The 23,097-nt window shown below is 44.0% G+C and overlaps 1 protein-coding gene and 1 pseudogene across 2 annotated transcripts in view; one reads left to right on the forward strand and one right to left on the reverse strand.

The window, feature by feature from the left end:
• LOC124787900 (integrin alpha-PS2-like) overlaps window positions 1-23,097 on the reverse strand; it is an 837,072-nt gene that overhangs the window by 117,447 nt on the left and 696,528 nt on the right. The window lies entirely within an intron of this gene.
• LOC124790613 lies at window positions 10,852-10,969 on the forward strand (annotated as a pseudogene).

The raw sequence follows: 23,097 nt of genomic DNA on the forward strand, positions 1-23,097 counted from the left end.
ATTGGGCAACGGAAAATCCACGATGGCTGCGACAAGTGGAACATCAGCGACCTTGGGGGGGTTAATGTATGGTGCGGCATTATGGGAGGATGGATAATTGGCCCCCATTTTATCGATGGCAATCTAAATGGTACAATGTATGCTGATTTCCTATGTAATGTTCTACCGATGTTACTACAAGATGTTTCACTGCATGACAGAATGGCTGTGTACTTCCAACATGATGGATGTCCAGTACACAGCTCGCGTGCGGTTGAAGCGGTATTGAATAACATATTTCATGACAGATGAGTTGGTCGTCGAAGCACCATACCATGGCCGCACGTCACTGGATCTGACGTACCCGGATTTCTTTCTGTGGGGAAAGTTGAAGGATATTTGCTATCGTGATCCACCGACAACACGTGACAACATGGGTCAGCGCATTGTCAATGCATGTGCGAACATTAGGGAAGGCGAACTACTAGCTGTTGAGAGGAATGTCGTTACACGTATTGCCAAATCCACTGAGGTTGACGGCCATCATTTTGAGCATTTATTGCGTTAATGTGGTATTTACAGGTTATCACGCTGTAATAGCACGCGTTCTCAGAAATGATAAATTCACAAAGGTACATGTATCATATTGGAACAACCAAAATAAAATGTTCAAACGCACCTACGTTCTGTATTTGAATTTAAAAAAAGTACCTGCTACCAACTGTTCGTCTAAAATTGTGAGCCATATGTTTGTGACTATTAGAGAGCCATCTGTCAAAAAGCGAAAAAAGTGGTCCAACTAAATTTTTCATATTTCTTTACGTGCTACGGAATATGTAATAAAAATGGGGGTTCCTACTTAAAAAACGCAGTTGATATCCGTTTGACCTATGGCAGCGCCATCTAGCGGGCCAACCATAGTGCCATCCGGTTTCCCCCTTCAAGCTAGACGAGTTTCGTTCTTTGTATTTTTTTCGTTTGACGCTTATTTCGTGAGATATTTGGCCCGGTCACGATCAATGGACCACCCTGAATAGGTGGGGTGTGTTGGGTTGTGAGTGGAGTCGTAGTAACAACGGAATGGGTCACTCAGGAGAGCTCAGTGACTTCGAACATGGGCAAGTCATTGGTTGTCACCTGAGTAACAAATCCTTGAGGGACATTTAAACCCTTCTAGCCGGCCGCGGTGGCCGAGCGGTTCTAGGCACTTCAGTCCGGAACCGCGCGACTGCTACGGTCGCAGGTTCGAATCCTGCCTCGGGCATGGATGTGTGTGATGTCCTTAGGTTAGTTAGGTTTAAGTAGTTCTAAGTTCTAGGGGACTGATGACCACAGATGTTAAGTCCCATAGTGGTCAGAGCCATTTGAACCATTTTTGTTAAGTCCCATAGTGTTCAGATCCATTTGAACCATTTGAAATCCTTCTAAAGCTGCCCAAGTTGACTGCTGGAGATACGATCGTGAAGTGCGAACGCGAAGGAACAACCACAGCGGAAGGAAGAACATACAGACTTCATGTCTTGACGAACAAGGACCGTCCAGCATTGTGGAGGATAGTTGTAAATATCGCGTGAAATAAGCAGGAGGAATCACCCGTGAGTCCCAAAATGCTGCCAGCAGTTCAGTGACTGTGCGCAGGGACCTAAAAAAATGGGGTCCAGTGGTCGAGCAGCTCCTCATAAACCAAGCATAACTGCGGTCAGTGCGAAGCGACGCTTGATGTGGTGTAAACAGAGACGCCACTGGACAGTGTATGACTGGAAACGAGCGATTTGGAGTGATGAATCACGCCATACCTTGTAGCAGTCCGGTGGAAGGATTTGGGTTTGGCGAATAGCTGGAGAACATTACCCGCCATGTGCCAAAAATAAAGTACGTAGGAAGTGGTGGTGGTGGGGGTTCATGGTTAGGGTGAGGACCCTTTATTGCGATTAAGAAAACGATAAATGCGGAAGGACAGAAACATATTTTACAGCATTGTGACTGCATAAAGTAGAGCAACAGATGGGAGATGATGACTGTTTATGTCAATATGGCAATACATCTTGTCATAAAGCAGCATCTGTGAGACTGTCGTTTGTGGACAATAACAGTCCTGAAATCGATTGGCCCGACATGAGTCTCGACGTGAACACAATGGAACAACTCTAGTTGATTTATAACGTCTATTTCGCCCCAGTCTCCAGCTCCCAACATCAGTATTTTCTCTTGTTTTGCTCCTTGTAGAATAATGAACTGCCATTCCTCCGCAGACACTGAGACATCTCACTGAAGGCGTCCCCAACAAAGTTCAAATACCCACAAAGGCGAGGGGTGGACACACTTCATATTAACGTCCGCTGATAGGTTCCTGTATACTTTAGATCAGATAGTTTACAAACAATTGTGTATAGTGGAATATTGTGGTTGGTTCAAATGGCTCTGAGCACTATGGGACTCAACTGCTGTGGTCATTAGTCCCCTAGAACTTAGAACTAGTTAAACCTAACTAACCTAAGGACATCACAAACATCCATGCCCGAGTTAGGATTCGAACCTGCGACCGTAGCGGTCTTGCGGTTCCAGACTGCAGCGCCTTTAACCGCACGGCCACTTCGGCCGGCGGAATATTGTGACACAGTCTATTAATTGTCTCTTCATGGTCACTGACGATATTGACCAGCGTAAATAAACGAAGCGTACTACTTTGAAAATAACAATGCAGATGCAGAAGGAAGCAGTGAAACAGATCAGGGGAAATCTGATGCTTATATTGAAATTGAAGAGAAAATGCACCAAGACAAACCAATTGGTTTAAAGAAACAGCGTCAAGAATAGGATAGTATACACCCAGAATGTGACAAACATTTTGATTTTCTAAGCACTAGACAAAGTACTTCTGACGACTAACTCATGGATATACATTTCGTTAGCCTGACTATTATTTCCATGTTCCATTCATCGAGCGAACGATAAATGATTGTGATACGAAACTGTGTTGGTTTACATAAGAAACATTTTACTGTCCTTATAGGGCTACATAAGGCTCTGTTTCAAAGTGTTATTTGTTATATACTTTAGGATTATAGAGTAAATGAAATACCTTCACTAATAGCATAAACGTTAGGACAGTCGTACCAAAGTAGATCTCAATGAAACAAGAATGAAAATCCTTGTAATAGTCCTTCTGGTAATTTTCGAAGCTCGTGTGTAGTTCGAGGCTTAAGACTCTGCAAGTGGTCGGCTTACAAATCAGAGCATTTATTTAACATTCCTGCGAACTGCACAAGTCCGAAACACATCTAAGATGAGTTAATGCAATGGCCTTCAGTCATAGCCGGTTTGTATTCCGTTGGTAGAACAAATTTTCATCACCAAGAAGCCGGTAGGGAGGGGAGGGGAGGGGGGAAGGGTAAGAGACAGGTTATAGAGAAGCTTTAATGATTGTCAATTGAGCACAAGTGTCCTGGGTGAAACACCAAATCTCTCCAAAATATCGTACGTACTCAGGACATTTCCAAAATAATCAGTAGAGCTGCTTTTCGTTTATCCCACATTGATACAGATGACCCGAAAGACTGAGGTGACGATTGTACCTTAGTATTTCAGTATGGTCCAGGAAAGAGGACTAGGAAAAAAAACTGTTAGGCCGTTGGATTCTAGATTTTTTTGAGTAAAGTGTTTTGCATTAGTTTTTCGCTGCCTTGTAAGTGATATACAGGAAATCGCTCGAGATAATGAGAGAAGTACAGACGCGAGTAGCTTGTGTTGTTGAATCATGCAGCTGTAATGGATGTACATTGCAGTGCTCGAAGCGAATTATTTGAAGATTCATTTCGCCGCGAGTAAACTGAAAAATGTCAGCACTGGCCAACCGCTATGTTTCCTTGAGAAAATATTTTCTCGTCGTCAGACACGCATTTCGTCTGGTCAAGGTTTCCAATGCAAACTGCTGAAAAAAGGTTTGCACCAATCTCGTCAATTGCATAGTTTGTGAAACTTCCTGGCAGATTAAAACTGTGTGCCGGACCGAGACTCGAACTCGGGACCTTTGCCTTTCGCGGGCAAGAGCTCTACCACTGAGCTACCCAAGCACGACGCACGCCCCGTCCTCACAGCTTCAATTACGCCAGTACCTCCTCTCCAAGTTTGTATTTTTTTAATTGAATACCTCGTTCTGAAAATTCATTTGCCCACAGGAAATGCCTACGTAAGGACATCGGTGTAATGAAATAAAAATAAACCTGCTTTGTCAGTGCAGTTCAGTAAATTGTATCTTACGACATAATTAAACCAATTATACATTAGGAACCCTGCGATACCAGCGGGTATCGACATCTTCTTTTAAAGAAAAAACTTCATGTAAGAACTGTGTTCGTAAATATTAATTATTTCACGTTCAGAGGTATGTATATTCCGTGTATTTAAAATAAAGTTGAAACATTAACACAGAATTCTTCAAATTCTAGTTTATTAATTTCGCTGAACATGTACCAGCGGTTGCCTCTGATGAAGATGGACAGGTCCGAAAGAACAAACACCAGCATTGCTATGATACACACAGTGGTGGCAAAAGTCATGAAATACCTCCTAATGTCATGTCGGGTCTCATTTTGTTGGCGCAGTGCAGTACTAGACGTGGCATGGACTCAACGAGTCGTTGGAAGTCCCATTCAGAAATAATGAGCCATGCTGCCGCTACTACCGTCTATAATTTCGAAAGTGTTGCCAGTGCCGGATTTTGCGCACCAATTGACCTCTCAATTATGTCCCATAAATGTTCGGTGGGATTCTGTTGGGCGATCTGGGTGGCTAAACCATTCGCTCGAACTGTCTAGAATTTCTTTAAATCAGCCGTGAACAGCTGTGGCACGGTGACAAGGGGTATTATCATCCATAGAATTCCATCCTTGTTTGGAAACATGACTTCCAAGAATGGCTGAAAGTGGTCTCCAAGTAACCGAACATCCAGAGAACCCAGTCCATTCCATGCAAACACAGCCCACACCATTAAGGAACCACCAACAGCTTGCACAACGCCTGGTTGACAACTTGGGTCCATGGCTTCGTGGGGTCTGCGCCACACTCGAACTCTATCATCAGCTCTTACCAACTGAATCGGTACTCGTCTGACCAGGTGACGTTTTTACAGTGGTGTAGGGCTCAACCGATATGGCCACGAGCCCAGGGGAGGCATTACAGGCGATATCGTGCTGTTACCAAAGGCACTAGCGTTGGTCGTCTGCTACTATAGCCTCTTGACGCCTGCCGGCCGGTGTGGCCGAGCGGTTCTACGCGCTTCAGTCCGGAACCGCGCTGCCGCTACGGTCGCAGGTTCGAATCCTGCCTCGGTCATTGATGTGTGTGATGTCCTTACTTAACAATCATATACAACCGTTCGTTCCACGAAAGATCCGTACCCAAAGACTGGAAAGTTGCACAGGTCACACCAATATTCAAGAAAGGCAGTAGGAGTAATCCACTAAATTACAGGCCCATATCGTTAACGTCGATATGCAGCAGGATTTTGCAACATATATTGTGTTCGAACATTATGAATTACCTCGAAGGAAACGGTCTATTGACCCACAATCAACATGGGTTTAGAAAACATCATTCCTGTGAAACACAACTAGCTCTTTATTCACATGAAGTGCTGAGTTCTATCGACAAAGGATTTCAGATAGATTCCGTATTCCTGATTTCCGGAAGTGTTTTGACACTGTACCGCACAAGCGGCTCGTAGTAAAATTGCGTGCTTATGGAATATCGTCTCAGTTATATGACTGGATTTGCGATTTCCTGTCAGAGAGGTCACAGTTCGTAGTAATTGACGGAAAATCATCGAGTAAAACAGAAGTGATTTCTGGCGTTCCCCAAGGTAGTGTTACAGGCCCTTTGCTATTCCTTATCTATATAAACGATTTGGGAGACAATCTGAGCACCCGTCTTCGGTTGTTTGCAGATGACGCTGTCGTTTATCGACTAATAAAGTCATCAGAAGACCCAAACAAACTGCAAAACGATTTATAAAAGATATCTGAATGGCGCGAAAAGTGACAGGTGACCCTAAATAACGAAAAGTGTGAGGTCATCCACATGAGTACTAAAAGGAACTCGTTAAACTTCGGTTACACGATAAATCAGTCAAATCTAAAAGCCGTAAATTCAACTAAATACCTATGTATTACAATTACGAACAGCTTAAATTGGAAAGAACACATAGAATATGTTTTGGAGAATGCTAACCAAAGGCTGCGTTTTATTGGCAGGACACTTAGAAAATGTAACAGACCTACTAAGGAGACTGCCTACACTACGCTTGTCCGTCTTCTTTTAGAATACTGCTGCGCGGTGTGGGATCCTTACCAGGTAGGACTGACGGAGTACATCGAAAAAGATCAAAGAAAGGCAGCACGTTTTGTATTATCGCGAAATATGGCAGACAGGGATTTGGGCTGGAAATCATTAGAAGAAAGGCGTTTTTCGATGCGACGGAATCTTCTCACGAAATTCCAATCACCAACTTTCTCCTCCGAATGCGAAAATATTTTGCTGACACCGACCTACATAGGGCGGAACGATCACCACGACAAAATAAGGGAAATCAGAGTTCGTACGGAAAGATATAGGTGTTAATTCTTTCCGCGCACTATACGAGATTGGAATAATAGAGAATTGTGAAGGTGGTTCGATGAACCCTGTGCCAGGCACTTAAATGTGATTTGCAGAGTATCCATGTAGATGTAGATGTAGAAGTCTAGGGGACTGATGACCTCAAATGTTAAGTCCCATAGTGCTTAGAGCCATTAGCCATTGACGCCACATTTCGCCGCATTGTCCTAACGGATACGTTCTCCGTACGTCGCACATTCATTTCTTCGGTTATTTCACACAGTGCTGCTTGTCTGTTACCACTGACAACTCTACGCAAACGCTGCTACTCTCGATCGTTAAGTGAAAACCGTCAGCCACTGTGTTGTCCGTGGTGACAGGCAAAGCCTGAAATATGACGTCTCTTGACACTGTGAATTTCGGAATACTGAATTTCATAACGACTTCTGAAAAGGAATGTCCCATGCGTCTAGCTCCAACTACCATTCTGCGTTCAAAGTCTGTTAACTACTGTGTGCGGCCATAAGCATATCGGAAAAATTTTCGCATCAATCCCTTGAGTACAAATGGTAGCTCCGCCAATGCACTACGTATCTCTGTTCTTCATTGTGTTGAAATTTGGTGGGAACCACTGGTAAATAGAAGTCAAGACCTTTCGTGAGGCTGCAGGAAGCAGATTTTTTCAATTCATATTTAAACATGTGGATATGCCATTCGATGTAATTCCATTTAACATAACAGCTAACGTCTCTTCTGAGGACAAGTCGCTGGATGTGCAGCACTGAAGAGGCGCTTAACAGTCTCAAATCGTGAACGGGACAACGCGAACACGGTCTGCCAGCATGTCCGAAGATTCATTTCAAGCTAGACGGTTCACGACTTTCTTTATGACAGTAAAGGTTGTCAGCACGGGAAGTTTCCTGCTGAATTGTACACGATACACGTATTTCCAACAATCAATCTCCATCGTGAACTACAAAACATTGAAGAGTTTCCTTGTAGTGGTCGTGCACGGTTAACACAAGGTGATGACCGTTACCCATAAATTATAACTCAGTTCGCTACCCAAGGAGAACGCAAAAACGTTTGCGCTGCTATTTTGGAGGCTACTCGGAGATGAAGGGGGACGGGGGGGTTGAGAATTGACACAGACGGTACGAACGGTCTCTACACGATCAACTGTGCCTCTTGGCCGCTAACCACACTTTTAATGCCCCACAGAGGCATAGAAATTTAATAATAATAGAATATACTGCCTGACAACGAAATGAAACTTCACGGGTGAGAGGGTATGTGATGTTATACCAGTTATTAGAAAACCCAAATTTGCAAAGAATTTGTCTGTAAGCGTCCACTCATCATGACGTTGTAACCCCTCTGCCCAGCTGATTCGGTTGAGTAGGCTATTATAAATCTATTGTGTCCCCTCCTGAGGCAAGTTTCCCATCAATCGACGTAACTGGCCCTTGATATCCTGGGACGGAATGACGTCCGAGCTAACCCTACTATGTTCTATCGTGGACAGATCCGATGTTATTCATACAGACACGTGCCGTATGTAGTCGAGCGTTGTCCTGTTGAAAAATGGCGCCATGATACTGTCACGTGAAAGGTAACACTTTACAAAGCAGGATACCCATGACATACGTTGTGCCATCAAGTTCCTCCCGACAGCTGAAATCATACCTAAGTGCTCCCCAGACTATATAACCGGGAGTAACACGGATGTGCGAATTCTGTTCAAAAAATTCCGGAACATTCGCAATTTCGCGCCAATGGATTTTTTTTAATTTTTATTTTTTTTATTTTGTTTTGAGCGAAATGCGGTTGGCACCTCTGCACATGCCTGTGTTCAATGTGTTAACTGCCGGAAGTTTCATTGTTGTATGTCTGTTCGTTATTGTTCAGTGCTATATTGAGTAGGACGTTGTGTCGCACAGTTTGCGAATTTCGAGATGGCAGAGTTAGAGGAGCAACGCGTCTGCATTAAGTTTTGAGTGAAACTGAACAAAACCTTACAGAGACACGCCAAATGATGCACGAAGCCTACTGTGATGAATGCTTAAGCCTTACTTGGTGTTACGAATGGTTCACGCAGTTTAAAAAGGGCTGGACGGAAGTTAAAGATGAACCTCGTTCAGGACGCCCTTCGACATCTGCCGATGACGCTCATGTCAGGAACGTCAACGAAACTGTGGGTCGGCGGTTATGATGTTGAGACCAGGATTCAATCTTCACAATGGGTCGGGAAAAGTACTCCAATATCAATTAAAGGCTCGTCCGATTGGGTCAAATGACAAAGCTATACTGATAGTTTTCTTCGCCTTTAAAGGATGCCTACACTACGCTTGTCCGTCCACTTTTAGAATACTGTTGCGCGGTGTGGGATCCTTACCAGATAGGACTGACTGAGTACATCGAAAAAGTTCAAAGAAAGGCAGCACGTTTTGTACTATCGCGAAATGTGGGAGAGAGTGTCACAGAAATGATACAGGATTTGGGATGGACATCATTAAAAGAAAGGCGACGGAATCTTCTCACGAAATTCCAATCACCAACTTTCTCCTCCGAATGCGAAAATATTTTGTTGACACCGACTTACATAGGGTGGAACGATCACCAAGATAAAATAAGGGAAATCAGAGCTCGTACGGAAAGATATAGGTGTTCATTCTTCCCGGGCGCTATATGTGATTGGAGTACTAGAGAATTGTGAAGGTGGTTCGATGAACCCTCTGCCAGGCACTTAAATGTGATTTGCAGAGTATCTATGTAGATGTAAATGTAGATGTAGATTAGTTCATCATGAATTCGTGCCACAGGGACAAACTGTTAATCGATGGTACTATCGGGACGTGTTGCGACGCCTGGGAGAAAATCTGAGAAGCAAACGGCCTGAAATGAGGCGCGAGACAGTTCATGGCTCTTGCATCACGATAACGCATCCGCACATTCATCCCTGTTGGTGCGTAACTAATGCACAAAAAACGAAATCAGTGCGCTGCCTCATCCTCCGTACTCTCCAGACCTGGTCGCTGCGGAATTTTTTATTACCAGAGTTGAAATACCCGTTGAAAGGAAGAAGAATTGCAACTATAGACGAGATAAAAGAAAACTGTCAGACGGAGCTTTGCGCGACCCAGCAAGAGGCGTACCAAGACTGTTCCCGGAAGTGGAAACGGCGTTGGGAGACGTGTATCAGTTGTGGAGGCGACTATTTTGAGGATCATGCACAATAAGGAAAAGGTAAGCGTAGAAAAATTTTGTGGTCAAAGTTCTGGAATTTTCTGAACAGACCCCTTACGTCACCAAAACACTGGATGATTGGTACCTCTGACCAGGTCGACACCATCCCTGCTGAAGATGGTCGTCTGGAGTAGTACAAAACCCCGATTCATCGCTGAACACCATGCGACGCATTCATCAGCAGTCTGCGTTTCCTGCCGGCCGCTGTGGCCCAGCGGTTCTAGGCGCTTCAGTCCAGAACCGCGCTGCTGTTACGGTCGCTGGTTCGAATCCTGCCTCGGGCTTGGATGTGTGTGATGTTCTTAAGTTAGTTAGGTTTAAGTAGTTCTCAGTCTAGGGGACTGATGACCTTAGATGTTAAGTCCCATATTGCTTAGAGCCATCTGAACCATCTGCGTTTTGCAGTCATGACTGCAGTCGAGACTCAGCCGTTTTCGCTATGGTGTTAATGGCAGCCCGTTTATGGGACTGTAATTCTCTTATCTGGCCGCTGCGAGTCCCCGATCAGTGGAGCGGGATGAGACTACTTGCTGTCGGATGGCAGGTGCAGATGTAACGGCGTTACGATGTGCTTCGTGCACAGTAAGGCAATCCTCCCTATTGGTGATCAGTCATGGTCGACCGGAACCTTGACGACGAGTATGGCTGCCCTCACTTTCTCGTACAGTCCAACATTCGGCCACTGCCACATCATGAAAGCACTGAAAAGCTGGATACTTCACGATTTGACCAAATGGTCAAATGGAGAGGCGTAGCGAGGTCCTTTTCAAACTCTTTCAGATACTGATAATTCCGTCTTACAGGAGTACACGGAATCCAGGTGTCTTTCACAGTGATCACTCAACACCTGATGCTATTCACGCCCCTGCCTGGTAAACACGCTAAACACGAACAACACTAATGCACCTGGTGGGCGTTATAACTGCTCCAGATAATTGCAACTCCATTCATTTCATGCCCGCCGATGGCGTGTACGTGTACGAAGTTACAATCGCATCCAGCCTTGTCTTTCGGGCGCTTTACTTTTGCTCAGGCAACGGCCTTGCCGTGGTGGATACACCGGTTCCCGTCAGATCACCGAAGTTAAGCGCTGTCGGGCGTGGCCGGCACTTGGATGGGTGACCATCTGGGCCGCCATGAGCTGTTGCCATTTTCCGGGGTGCACTCAGCCTCGTGATGCCAACTGAGGAGCTACTCGACCAAATAGTAGCGGCTCCGGTCAAAGAAAACCATCATAACGACCGGGAGAGCGGTGTGCTGACCACACGCCTCTCCTATCCGCATCCTCAGCTGAAGATGACACGGCAATCGGATGGTCCCGATGGGCCACTTGTGGCCTGAAGACGGAGTGCTTACTTTTGCTCAGATAGTGTATATAAATTTTTTTTAATGGAGTAAAGCCAACATCACTCACGGGTTAGGTCTTACGCCTGTTCCGACTAGCCGACTGCTGTCTATAACGCAGTACGAGGAGAGATCTATGATCCGGGGACAAATGACTGAGATGTCACCAGTCGCTCCTGCCGTAATTGCTAGCAGATGAATCCTGGTGACACCGCTGCCTCATTATTCAATGAGCTCCTCATTTAACTCCACAAGGCTTGAGTGGACCCCGTACCAGACTTCTCTGTCTCAGGAAAAAATCCGAGGAGGTACGGGAATCGAACCGGGGTCTTCCTCCACCGCGAATCATATGGCTACAGAGGCAGTCTTGTTTTAATAAAATAATAATAATAGACTATTTAATTACAATAAAATATATAATATATTTTAACACAAACATTTGTTAACATCACCACTTGCTACAACGGATTAGCATAACATCCAATAAATTGCAATTCAGAGAAATTCAGCATCTGAAAAACGTAAGTCTGAAAATTTCAGAATAACTCACGTCATGCAATTAATTTAAGAACTACAGGGTGGCGAACGAATAGTTGACACATTTTATCATCGAATAAAAATTGCACCTCTAGTTATATTTCATTAAAATTTCCTTCCATGGTGTTTTGTTTCATGGAAATGTCGTTAGAGGTCGTGTTGCTGCATATCACCAGTCCCTTGTTTCGCATTTAGCGTTTCTCCACGGCCGAGCATGGACGTTTATCTGTTCCGCAGCGTGTTAAGACAGTTTTCTTTTATGCCGAATTGAAACGTGTCACAGCAACGTAAAGAAGATTTGGGCTCCACCAAGGAACACAGTTCCTCGGCTCACGAGAAAATTTGAAGAAGAAGCCAGTTTGTTGGAAGGGTAAACGTCCTCAGGCACCAATTGTTCGTTCTCTGGGAAACAACGCAACGTTACGGGTCGCCATGTAACAAAGTCCAGTCAAGTCATCCCGGCGGCCGGTAAGGGAAATGGGGGTATCTCGTCTTTCTGTGCAAAGAATTTTACAGAGTGATCTCAAGCTCTTCCCTTACAAAGTGAACGAGCGGAACAGACAGGAAAGACTTGAATTTTCATTATGGTCAGAAGGAAAAGATGAAATAATGTTCAAAACATGGTTCTCAGACGTTTCTTATTTCCACCTCAATGGAACAGAAAGACACAAAACGTTCGATTTTGGGGTAGAGAAAAACCGCTTAGTGATCATGTTCAAGAAAAACACGCATGGGGAGAAAATGACAGTGGGGTAACTATCCAGTAACGACCTAATTGGACCAGTGTTTTTTAATGAGACTGTCAATGTAGACCGATACAAGTCAATGTTGGAAAGCGACTTTGTGCCACATTTTCTTACCATCAATGTTCCAACACAATGCAGCGATTTATGCAAGATGGCGCAACGCCTCGATGGCTAATGCTGTACTGGATTTTCTGCAGGAAATATTCAACAGTCGTGTGATGTCCCATCGTTACCCGCAGCGCCATCAGGAGGGATTCTTTTGGCCACCTTCAAGTTCAGATTTAAACCCTTGTGATTTTTTTGTGTACGGATATTTGAAAGAGAAACTGTTCCCTTTGGGACAAGAGAACAGTGTGAAAATGCGTGCCAGGGTAGTGCAGTTGTGCAATGAGATAAATGAAGACTTGTGCTGCAGAGTTGTAAAAAATATACGTGCTCGCCTTCGCAGAGTTGCCTATTGGACACTTGATGATGTGATTGACCATACTAACTATGCGTAAAATTTGAAAATTCTCGTTTCAGAAATAAAAGTGTTGCGATAATAATAAATGTGGCATCTGTTTGTACGCGACCCTGTATAATGGCAACAAATTATCACGACTCTGATGTCATATTTTGCGCGATATAAAATCAAAGTGTATACCCACCGTCATTATTTTTTTACACAAACAGTACGGCTAAGAACACAGGTTTGCAGAATATGGCTGTTCAAGTGTGTAAATGAAGGGAATAGGATTTATTCCAGTCGTTTCCACCTCCATTCGAGAAGACAGTGTTTCTGTTAATCTTTTTATCATAGTGAAGTGTCTTTCGCCTTCTTAACTTCCTGTGTCTTGTCAGTTCCACTTGTAGACTTGGGACTGCTCTTCAAAGCAGATACGGCTAGTCGGTGAATGGGGGCATTTTCTTGGTTGGAACGTCCACCTGGGCAGAGTTTCACGTTAGCTTCTGACAAGCATCGTCTGTTAAATGCACTACTTGCCATTCTCGCGGCTCTTTGTTTGCATATGCGCCGAATGTTAGTTGTGAAATTTGGAAATTTGAATACGCAAAAAATATAGACGCTTCTACTGAAGTGCTTCTTTTTTCGGTTGGACTCATGAATCCCACGACCCACTCCTCAGACCCTCGCCAATCCTGTAATGCCATCCTAACGATTACGACGAGATAACTCTTTAACTCTTTCTTTACATACCGTCTTTGAGTAGAAGGACTTAACCGAGTGCGTGACCGATTTTCAAATTTTGTTGGCCCTTTATGACTATAAGGAACAGTCACACACCTGTCGTATTACAACCGAGCGAAGTGGTGCAGTAGTTAGCGCAATTAACTCGCATTCGGGAGGACTACGGTCCAAACATGCGTTCGGTCATTCAGATTTAGATTTTTTCGTGATTTCCCTAAATCGCTCCAGCAAATAGCGGAATGGTTCCTTCGAAAGGGCACGGCCTATTTCCTCCCCATCCTTGACACAATCCGAGATTGTGCTCCGTGTATAATGACCTCGATGTCGACGGGACCTTAACCCAATCTTCCTTTTCTTTTCCTGTCGCATAGCCCTATTATTTTTCTATTAACTTCATAGAACATGATTAAATTGCAGGTAAGATTGTTGATTGGCGAAATGAGTGAATTTCCTAAACGCGATAAGAATACTGTCCAGTAGTTAAAACGTTTATTGAACGCATGCTAGATATTGTGAGTGCAATGACAGTTTGATTTGCGAACTGGCGTCCTCGGTTTTTAGGTTATTTTCATCTTATTCACTGAAATGGTAAAAGTAGTATTACTTACCATTGCACTTGTTAAACCTATGAAGAATCAAACCTCTACAGATAGTTAATGCAGCGTATTATCTAATACTGCCACTACAATTATTGATTTTTATCCCTCGGAATCAGTATTCCGCTCATCTGCATCTAAATTCCACAACCACCTCACGGTGTGTCGCTGACAGTACTTTGTGTACCACTGCCAATTCACCCTTTTTCCTGTTCCAGTCGCCAATGGTTCGCGGAAAGAACAATTGCTGTGTGGGCCCGCATCTCTCTGATCGTATCTTCATAGTCTTTTCAGAGATATACGTTGGAGGAACCAATACATTCGCTGACTCTTCCAGGAACGTACGCTCTCGGAACCTTAACACTAAACCACACTGTGCTGCAGAATGCCTCTCTTGCAGCGTCTGGCTGAGCATCTCCGTGACGTTTTCGCGGTTACTAAATGAACATGTCACGAAACGTGCTGCAGTTCTTTGGATTTTCTCTGTTTCCTCTACCAGTCTTATCTGGTACGGATCCCTGACTGACGAGCAGTATTCAAGTATTGGCCGAATGAATGTTTTGTAAATTACCTTCTTCTTGATGGACTACATTTCTTAAGGATCCTTCCAGTGAATCTCAGTCTTACATCTGCCTTACCCGCGGTTAATTTTATATGGTCGTTCCACGTCAAATCATTCCATACATATACCCCTAGATATTTTATGGAAGTAACTGCTTCCAGTGAGCTTTCTTCAATTGTGTATCCTGCAATAAAGGATCTTTCTGTGTATTAGCAACGTTACATTTGCTTGTTTTGAAGGTCAGTTGCCGCTCCCTCCATCAAGTGTCGATCCTCCGCTCGTCTTCCTGCATTTCGCTAAAATTTCCTAGCACTGCGACTTCTCTCTATGCTACAGCGTCATCCGCGAAAAATCTTATGGAACTTGCGACATTAAACTGCCGACGTTATCTACTAGGTCATTAATGAAAAGTAACGGTCTTTTAACATTTCCTTGGGGCGCGCCCGAAGTTACTTTTACGGCTATTGAGAATGATGTGCTCTGTTCTGTTTTCTAGAAATTTTAAGTCCCGCCACACAGCTGGTCAGATATTCTGTACTCTCGATTTTTGTTCATTAGGCGGCAGTGAGGAACTGTAGAACGGTTTCCGGAAATTAAGGAACACGGTATCTACCTGTGCGCCTGTATCTACTGCTTTCTGGGTCTAGTGGACGAATTGGGTTTCATACGATCATTGTTTTCGGAGTCTATGATGGTTCCTACAGACGAGATTATCGGCTTCCAGCATTAAACATGTTCCAGAATTCTACAACAGATCGACATCAGCGATAAAGGGTGATTCTGGTGCCCCTAATGATGAAGTTTTATGCAACCCGCACTACGTCTCTATCAGGAACGGTGTCCGTGACAGCCACGTAATAGACAAAAGTTCCCTCTCAGAGCTGTGGGCGACTGTCAGCAAATGGAATCATACTGTAAAAAAGTACTAGTGATGATTGGCCGTGAGATACTGTTACACTGTGTAGCTTCGAGTTGTATCCCATCAGGTCCAGTGATCTTTCCTCTGTTATTATTCTGTCCATGGTAAATTGTTTCGATATCTGTAATTTTGTCGTTCGTGCGACGACTTACAGGAGGAACTACTGCGCGATTTTCGTCTGTGAAACAGTTTTTGAAAAAGACGTTCAATATTTCGGCCTTTTCTGTGTCATCCTCCGTTTCAGCGCCATTTTGGTCGCAGGCTGTCTGGACACATAGGTTTGATCTATTTACTGATAGAAGACCAAAACTTCCTCAGATTTTCTGTCAAGTTGATAGACAGACGTTTACTTTGGAATTGGTTGAGCGCTTAACGCATGGGCCTCCTTATGCTAATTTTGGCCTAGATTAGTTTTTGTTTGTCTGTGAGGCTTTGGCTGCATTTAACTGAAATTTGACTGCTTGAATAAACGCATAAAAAGTTAAGCATATAATTGGTCCTTGTTGTGATTACGTAGGCTTTCCCAGTGTAATAAGTCCTGAAAGTCTCTTCGGGTAGTGGAACACTGCTGGCAACGATATATCGCACTCGGGGCCGCACCGAAGAACGTTCAGTTTTGATGCGAGACAATGCAGGATTCCACGTCTTGCTAAGAGGAAACCCATTGTCTCTGTTGATTAAATTATCCGCCAACACAATTTCAGTCGCCTCTATATAGACACTGTTCCAAAAACTGGAAATGTTGGCAACAACCACAGTTTCATCAAATTTCATACTGTGTCCCTCATTTAAGCACTGTTCTGCTACTGCCGATTTTTCCGGCTGTTGTAGCCTCTTATGACGGCGATGTTTCACACACTTGTCATGCACTGTGCGAATCAAACGGCCAATTGAAGCCTTCCCACATTGACACGGAATTTTGTACACACCGGGTTTCCTAAGCCCCAAATCATCTTTCACAGAGCGGAGTAGTGCCCTAATCTTAGAAGGTGGACGGAACACACTCTTAATGTTAAAATTCCTTAAACCTAATTAGGAACGCCCATGGTGACTATTGTTGGATAATTTGGAATTGTTACAGCGTAAAGTCAAGCGCTGGAATGCCAGTCGGGAACGATAGAGCGGAGGGGGCTGCGAGGAAGACGTCAGCCATTTGTACGCTGACAGACTCCTCTCCAGGACAACCGCGCGACAGCAGCGGCCTCTAAGCGAAGAGATCATAAGCGGCGCGCCCGACTGGCCGCGGCTCAGTTCTACAGAAGCTTCACTGTTAGCGACCTGAATAGAAGAGTCAACTGTATTACTTCACTTGTATTAGGAATTGTCTATACTGAAGAGATTTCTTATTTGCATGACGTCCTTTGCTTGCGACACTTCTGTGTTATTGTCAAAGTTAAGTATTTTCATTCTTCATTTCGTAATAAAACTCGTTAATATGATTTGTTGTCCGCCCCCAGTAGCTGAGCGGTCAGCGCGACAGAGTGTCAATCTTAAGCGCCCAGGTTCGGTGCCCGGCTGGGTAGGAGATATTTTCCGCTCAGAGACTGGGTTTTGTCATCATCATCATTTCATCCCCATGGACGCGCATGTCGCCGAAGTGGCGTCAAATCGATGGATTTGCACCCAGCGAACTGTCTACCCGACGGGAGGCCCTAGCCACACGACCTTTTTCTATGATTTGTTTGCCTGTTGTCTAGCGATCTGAGAAGGCCGGCTTCCTAGACCCCACATATTTGACGTCAAGGCACGATTCAACAGGGATTATGCTTAACTTTTTTTGATAAGTGTCGGAATTCCAGAACTGTAGCTGAGCAATGCTGCTCAAACAATATCACTGGACGCTTAATTCGTTAACATCGGTCAAGGCGTTTAGAAATCATTGATTTTAAAGGTGAAAGGTAAGTTTGTGTGATTCGTTGTCGCCAGCCGGAGTGGCCGTGCGGTTCTAGGCGCTACAGTCTGGAACCGAGCGACCGCTACGGTTAGGTTTAATTAGGTTAGGTTTAATTAGTTAGGTTAGGTTTAGGTTTAATTAGTTCTAAGTTCTAGGCGACTGATGACCTCATAAGTTAAGTCGCATAGTGCTCAGAGCCAATTGATCCGTTATCAATATACAGTATTAAATTACATCGACAGAACGTATGTTTAGATGGACTTGCTCGCCTCGTTACTCTTTTTCGCGTGGTGCCATTGCCTGTTCTGTACCTTTATTAGAATCGATTTTACGTACGTGCGGCCGTGAAAGAATTTGAGCCTCTCGAGTCTTCATCATGGCGGCAACCCCATGCCATTAGCGTAACTGCAAGGGCCACTTGTCTGGGGATATCCGGTTGCAGCAACCTTTTAGACCACTCGCTGCTTATCTGGCAATCGGTTTATTTCGTGCTATGTATACTTAGCCAAATAGCAGAGGCTTAGGTGTCGTCTGCTGGACAAACTGAGGCTTCTACTTGCTACCTCCTCGCCAGCTACGTTCACTTGTCTCGGGACCTCTGTCGCACTGCCTCTCAAATCAAGCGCACGTCTAGTCGCGCCTGATTGTCATCTGACATGATGTAGTCAAAGTGTACTACTTGTCTGTGGTCTCGTAAAGTGCGCAGCTTTACATCGCGCTACATTAGGAATCGTGCAGCATCCCTGAGTGCAGCGGAGCGGTGCATTGTGGGTGCGGGGGACGGTGGCGCCGCGCCGTGGGAAGCCATAAAGCTCAGCGCAGCGCGCTCGCTCTCTCGCCGGCTCCATTTGTCACGGAGCGGTCCGGCCGGGCGGACTCATTGTGCCTTGTATTCCGTATACTGCCGCCGTATTGTTCCGCGCCGTCTCCCTGGGTGGCTACCGCGCGTAATCTCATGTCGCATACATGAATCTTAAAGCCTCGCTCTTTCATTTACATTCGTCCGAGTCAGAACTGTGTACAGAATTAATAACACAATAGCTCCTCCATACGAACTGTTTTATAATGCGGCTGCGAAGAGTTTCGGTCGAGCATGGAATATTGCCATCGATCTGGGCTGACTCAACTACTAACACATTTATTTTTATTTATTTATTGATTTACTTATACTTACTTCTCTTACAAATAACAAGGCATACTAGAAACATATTTTGCATTACATTCATCACGCTAAGCGTGTTACAGCTTGCTCCTAATGTACAATATTATACAACATTGGGTAATTACTGTAGTGCTGAAAGAGAAAAAAAAACACTGTTTATATTCGTTCATGAGCCGGCCGTTGTGACCGAGCGGTTCTAGGCGCTTCAGTTCGGAACCGCGCTGCTCCTACGGTGGCAGGTTCGAATCCTGCCTCGGGCATGGATGTGTGTAATGTCCTTAGGTTAGTTAGGTTTAAGTAGTTCTAAGTCTAGGGGACTGATGACCTCAGATGTTAAGTTCCATAGTGCTCAGAGCCATCTGAACTATCATCCGTTCATGAGTACAATAATAAAGACAAGTTACAAGAAAACAGTTTTAAACTATGAGGTCTAACAGCAATGGACACGAGAGGAAGTTTGGTAGACGGAGAGAAAGAGGAACATGATAAAACAATTAATGAAGACAACAGAAAAGAAAGCGACACGACACGCTGAGAAATAAAAAGAGCAAGAAGCATAAATGAGAGAAGTCGCGGCATTTGCTTTACTCTTTGAAAGAAGGAAAACATCACAAACGTTAATTTTTTTTGGGGGGGGGGGGGGTGTTAGAGATATGATAGTAGGAAGTGTTTCAGCTTCTTCTTAAAAGCAACAGGGCCTGTTGTGCACTGGGTGCAGGGTAACTTGTTCAAGAGGCGGACAGCACTAACGGTGGAGTAGTCAGCGAAAGTTTCTGTTTCATGGATAGCAACGCTGTGATACTAGATGAGCTCACGGAACAAAAAATTGATCACCCCAGTGTGCACTCGCAGATGAATCGTTAAGCTTTTAGAGATGGTGCAATGATCGAGTAAAGTCCTCAGCCGCTTGCTCACTGCCTCTGCGTGAGGATAACAAAGTACTGATAATTGAGACATTTTGCAGCCACTATGAATCAAGAGACAAAGGAATTATAGACGTTAGCTGCCAGTGGGACTGATTTACAGCAATGGGGCAAGTTGAAAATTTGTGCCGGACCAAGATTCGAACCCAGGTCTCCTGCTTACTAGGCGGATGCACTGACCACTACGCCACCCGGACACAGTGGTCTGCCCATCTGCATGGACTACCTTAGTACGCCTCCCATCACATACAAATTCTCAATTTGTGCCATACACTACTGATGCAGTGCGCCTGATTGGTAGCCTGATTATACGCGGCATCACGCCATATCCCGTAAGAGTTCGAGATTGGTGTGTACCTGCGCTGAAGGGATCATTGGCCGCCATCGCCTTAATTACGTATGTGGTGTATATTCTTTCAGACATGAAGAACAGACCAACGCGAGTAATCGTTTCGTTGCCACGTCCCCCAGTGGTTTAGAAATTCGATGCAATGTTATCTGTCGCTTCTGCCTTGTTTGAATTTAAGTCTTCTAAATTCTGATTCTAATACCGGATCCCCTATCTCTTCCCTATGACTTCTGCTTCGTCTTCTATCACGTCATCAGATGTCCTTTCCCTCTCAGAGGCCCTCAACGTACTCTTTACACGTATCCGCTTTCTCATCTGCACATAACAGTGAAATTCCCATTGCTTCCTTAATGTTACCGCCCTTATTATTTAACTTCACCGAAGATTCTTTTGACTTTTCTATATCCTGAATCATTCCTTCCGACAGTCATTTCTTTATCGCTTTCTTCACATTTTTCGTGTTGCCATCTCGCCTTTGCTTCCTCGCTACTTCTATTTGTATATATTCCTGTATTTCCCTGAACATTTTGTACTTCCTTCTTTCGTTGATCAATTGAAGTATTTCTTCTGTTATCCATGATTTCTTCTCAGTTACCTACCTTGTACCTACATTTTCCTCCCCAACTTCTGTGGTTGCCCTTTTTAGAGATCTCCATTCCTCTTCCACTGAACTTCCTACTGAGCTATTCCTCATCACAGTATATACAGCCTCAGAAATCGTCAATTGTATCTCTTCATTCCTTAGTACTTCCGTATCCTACCTAGTTACTGATTTTAGAGGAACGTAGAAGAACAAGCTCTAGTAACCGCTAAGTGCGGTTTCCGGCATTTTCTACTGTTTCTGTTGTTGTGAGAAATGAGGTTGTGTTTTGTGCATCTTTTATAAACATTACGTATTCTACATATTTAAGTGTTCTATAATATATCACAACTATTTGGAGATATTTGTTAATTCTTCAGTTACAGAGGATTATTGTGAGCAAAAGTCTGTGTATTTTTAAAACTAATTACATAACATGTGGACGGTTAAGCTATACTTCGTTAGTCGCACAGCATCTTGCACCTTGAAATGGAAGATGATCTTCCACTTTGGAACACGTGATATTGCCAAATGAACTGAGTTTCTTTAAGGTCTTAACAATTTTTCCTATCCTGAAAACGGAAATTGTGTTAGTTGTCAATAGCTTCTATTTAAAACTGTTTTTAACTTGTAGCAGGTTTTTGTTACTGTTTCTTCTTACTTTGTTTTCAGTTATTGATTATTGACGTGCGTTATAGTAATAGTGTTGCACTATTTCCTCGATTGTTTTAAATTTGAACAGAATATTTGTTTCTAGCTATACAACCATGTTGTACCTTTGAATATTTTTCCGCATTTGGAGAAACCTTGCTTTGAGCAGTAACTTTTGCAATACCGCAGCATGCATAAAGTGAAAGCTATCATTTGAGAAGGGAATAAGAAAATATGTTAAACTTCTGTTACAGCACTGACTAACGAAAGTTCCTCTGACCACGTGCGTGTGTTCCTTGTGTGTTGCAGCATGTGCGATTGATGCAGCGTACTGTAAGCGGCAGAATGGTCCGGCATTCATGTTGATACAAGCCGAGATGGTGTTTTGGTACGGCCAAGCAGGGGGAAACGGTCGAGAGGCAGCACGGCTATACCCAACCAAGTAGCCTCTGACACCAACCACATCACGTAACATTTCACGCCCTTTTTCGGCGTTTGTGTTATCATGGGTCCTTTCAGACAGACGAAAGTGCAGGGACGCGGCGGACGTGAGTACACTGGATTTGGAGGACCGAGTTATACGGGATACTGAGACGAACCCTAGTACAAGATCTTGACAAGTGGCCCGCCAGCATGGTGCAATCCAAAGTACAATTATGTGTATCCCGAATGACAACCGCTACTATCTCTATCGCCTGCAATCTCATGGAGGCCACAATGAACATCTTTTGTGTCATGGATGCGATACAGCTCTTTACTGTGTTCTGGGACGATTTGTAGACATTTCGCACACACCGCCAATTTCCGGACACATGTTCATAGCCCCTTTTTTCCTCAATTTCCAGTCAGGAATCCGTCCCTGCAGTTTGTCGGCTTTATTAATGTTCACCCTGTAGTCAATGTTCCCACAATGGCTGTTTATTACATTATCTGCAATGTTTTATTCGATGCATGTTCACTACTGGCCAATTTCAGTTTAATATGCAATTTTCAGGTGGCTGGCTCTGAGCACTATGGGACTCAACTGCTGAGGTCATTAGTCCCCTAGAACTTAGAACTAGTTAAACCTAACTAACCTAAGGACATCACAAACATCCATGCCCGAGGCAGGATTCGAACCTGCGACCGTAGCGGTCTTGCGGTTCCAGACTGCAGCGCCTTTAACCGCACGGCCACTTCGGCCGGCAATTTTCAGGTATACAAAATCGTGTATATTTATAAAATAAAATAATTCGTGGAAGTGTTCCCGTGCGTAAAGCAGAGGATCGGTAAAAAATATATATAAACATCTCTGCCATTTCAGAACGCGCTTTTGCGCTGTAATGGCTGTTTTTTTTTCTTTTTTGAGATCTCACTGGTATCTCAAAGCTCTGAAATAAACAATATTAACGTCTTACTATCTTTTTGAGCTCAACGTGTCACTCATTATGGTAATTATTGGTGGTTGCTGTCTCCATTTTTCAAGGAAGCAAATGAGAAGTTGCTTTTACACGACAGGGTGCAGCCAACTGCAGGTTGTAGCTTATGTCGATAACAACGATGTGCGTTGCTTTTGCGCTGTAATGGCTGTTTTTTTTTTCTTTTTTGAGATCTCACTGGTATCTCAAAGCTCTGAAATAAACAATATTAACGTCTTACTATCTTTTTGAGCTCAACGTGTCACTCATTATGGTAATTATTGGTGGTTGCTGTCTCCATTTTTCAAGGAAGCAAATGAGAAGTTGCTTTTACACGACAGGGTGCAGCCAACTGCAGGTTGTAGCTTATGTCGATAACAACGATGTGCGTTGCTTTGGATCGCCGGCTGCGGTGGACGAGCTTTGGATCGG

This window comes from Schistocerca piceifrons, chromosome 3 (assembly GCF_021461385.2).
Source record: "Schistocerca piceifrons isolate TAMUIC-IGC-003096 chromosome 3, iqSchPice1.1, whole genome shotgun sequence".
Classification (NCBI taxonomy): Eukaryota; Metazoa; Arthropoda; class Insecta; order Orthoptera; family Acrididae; genus Schistocerca; species Schistocerca piceifrons.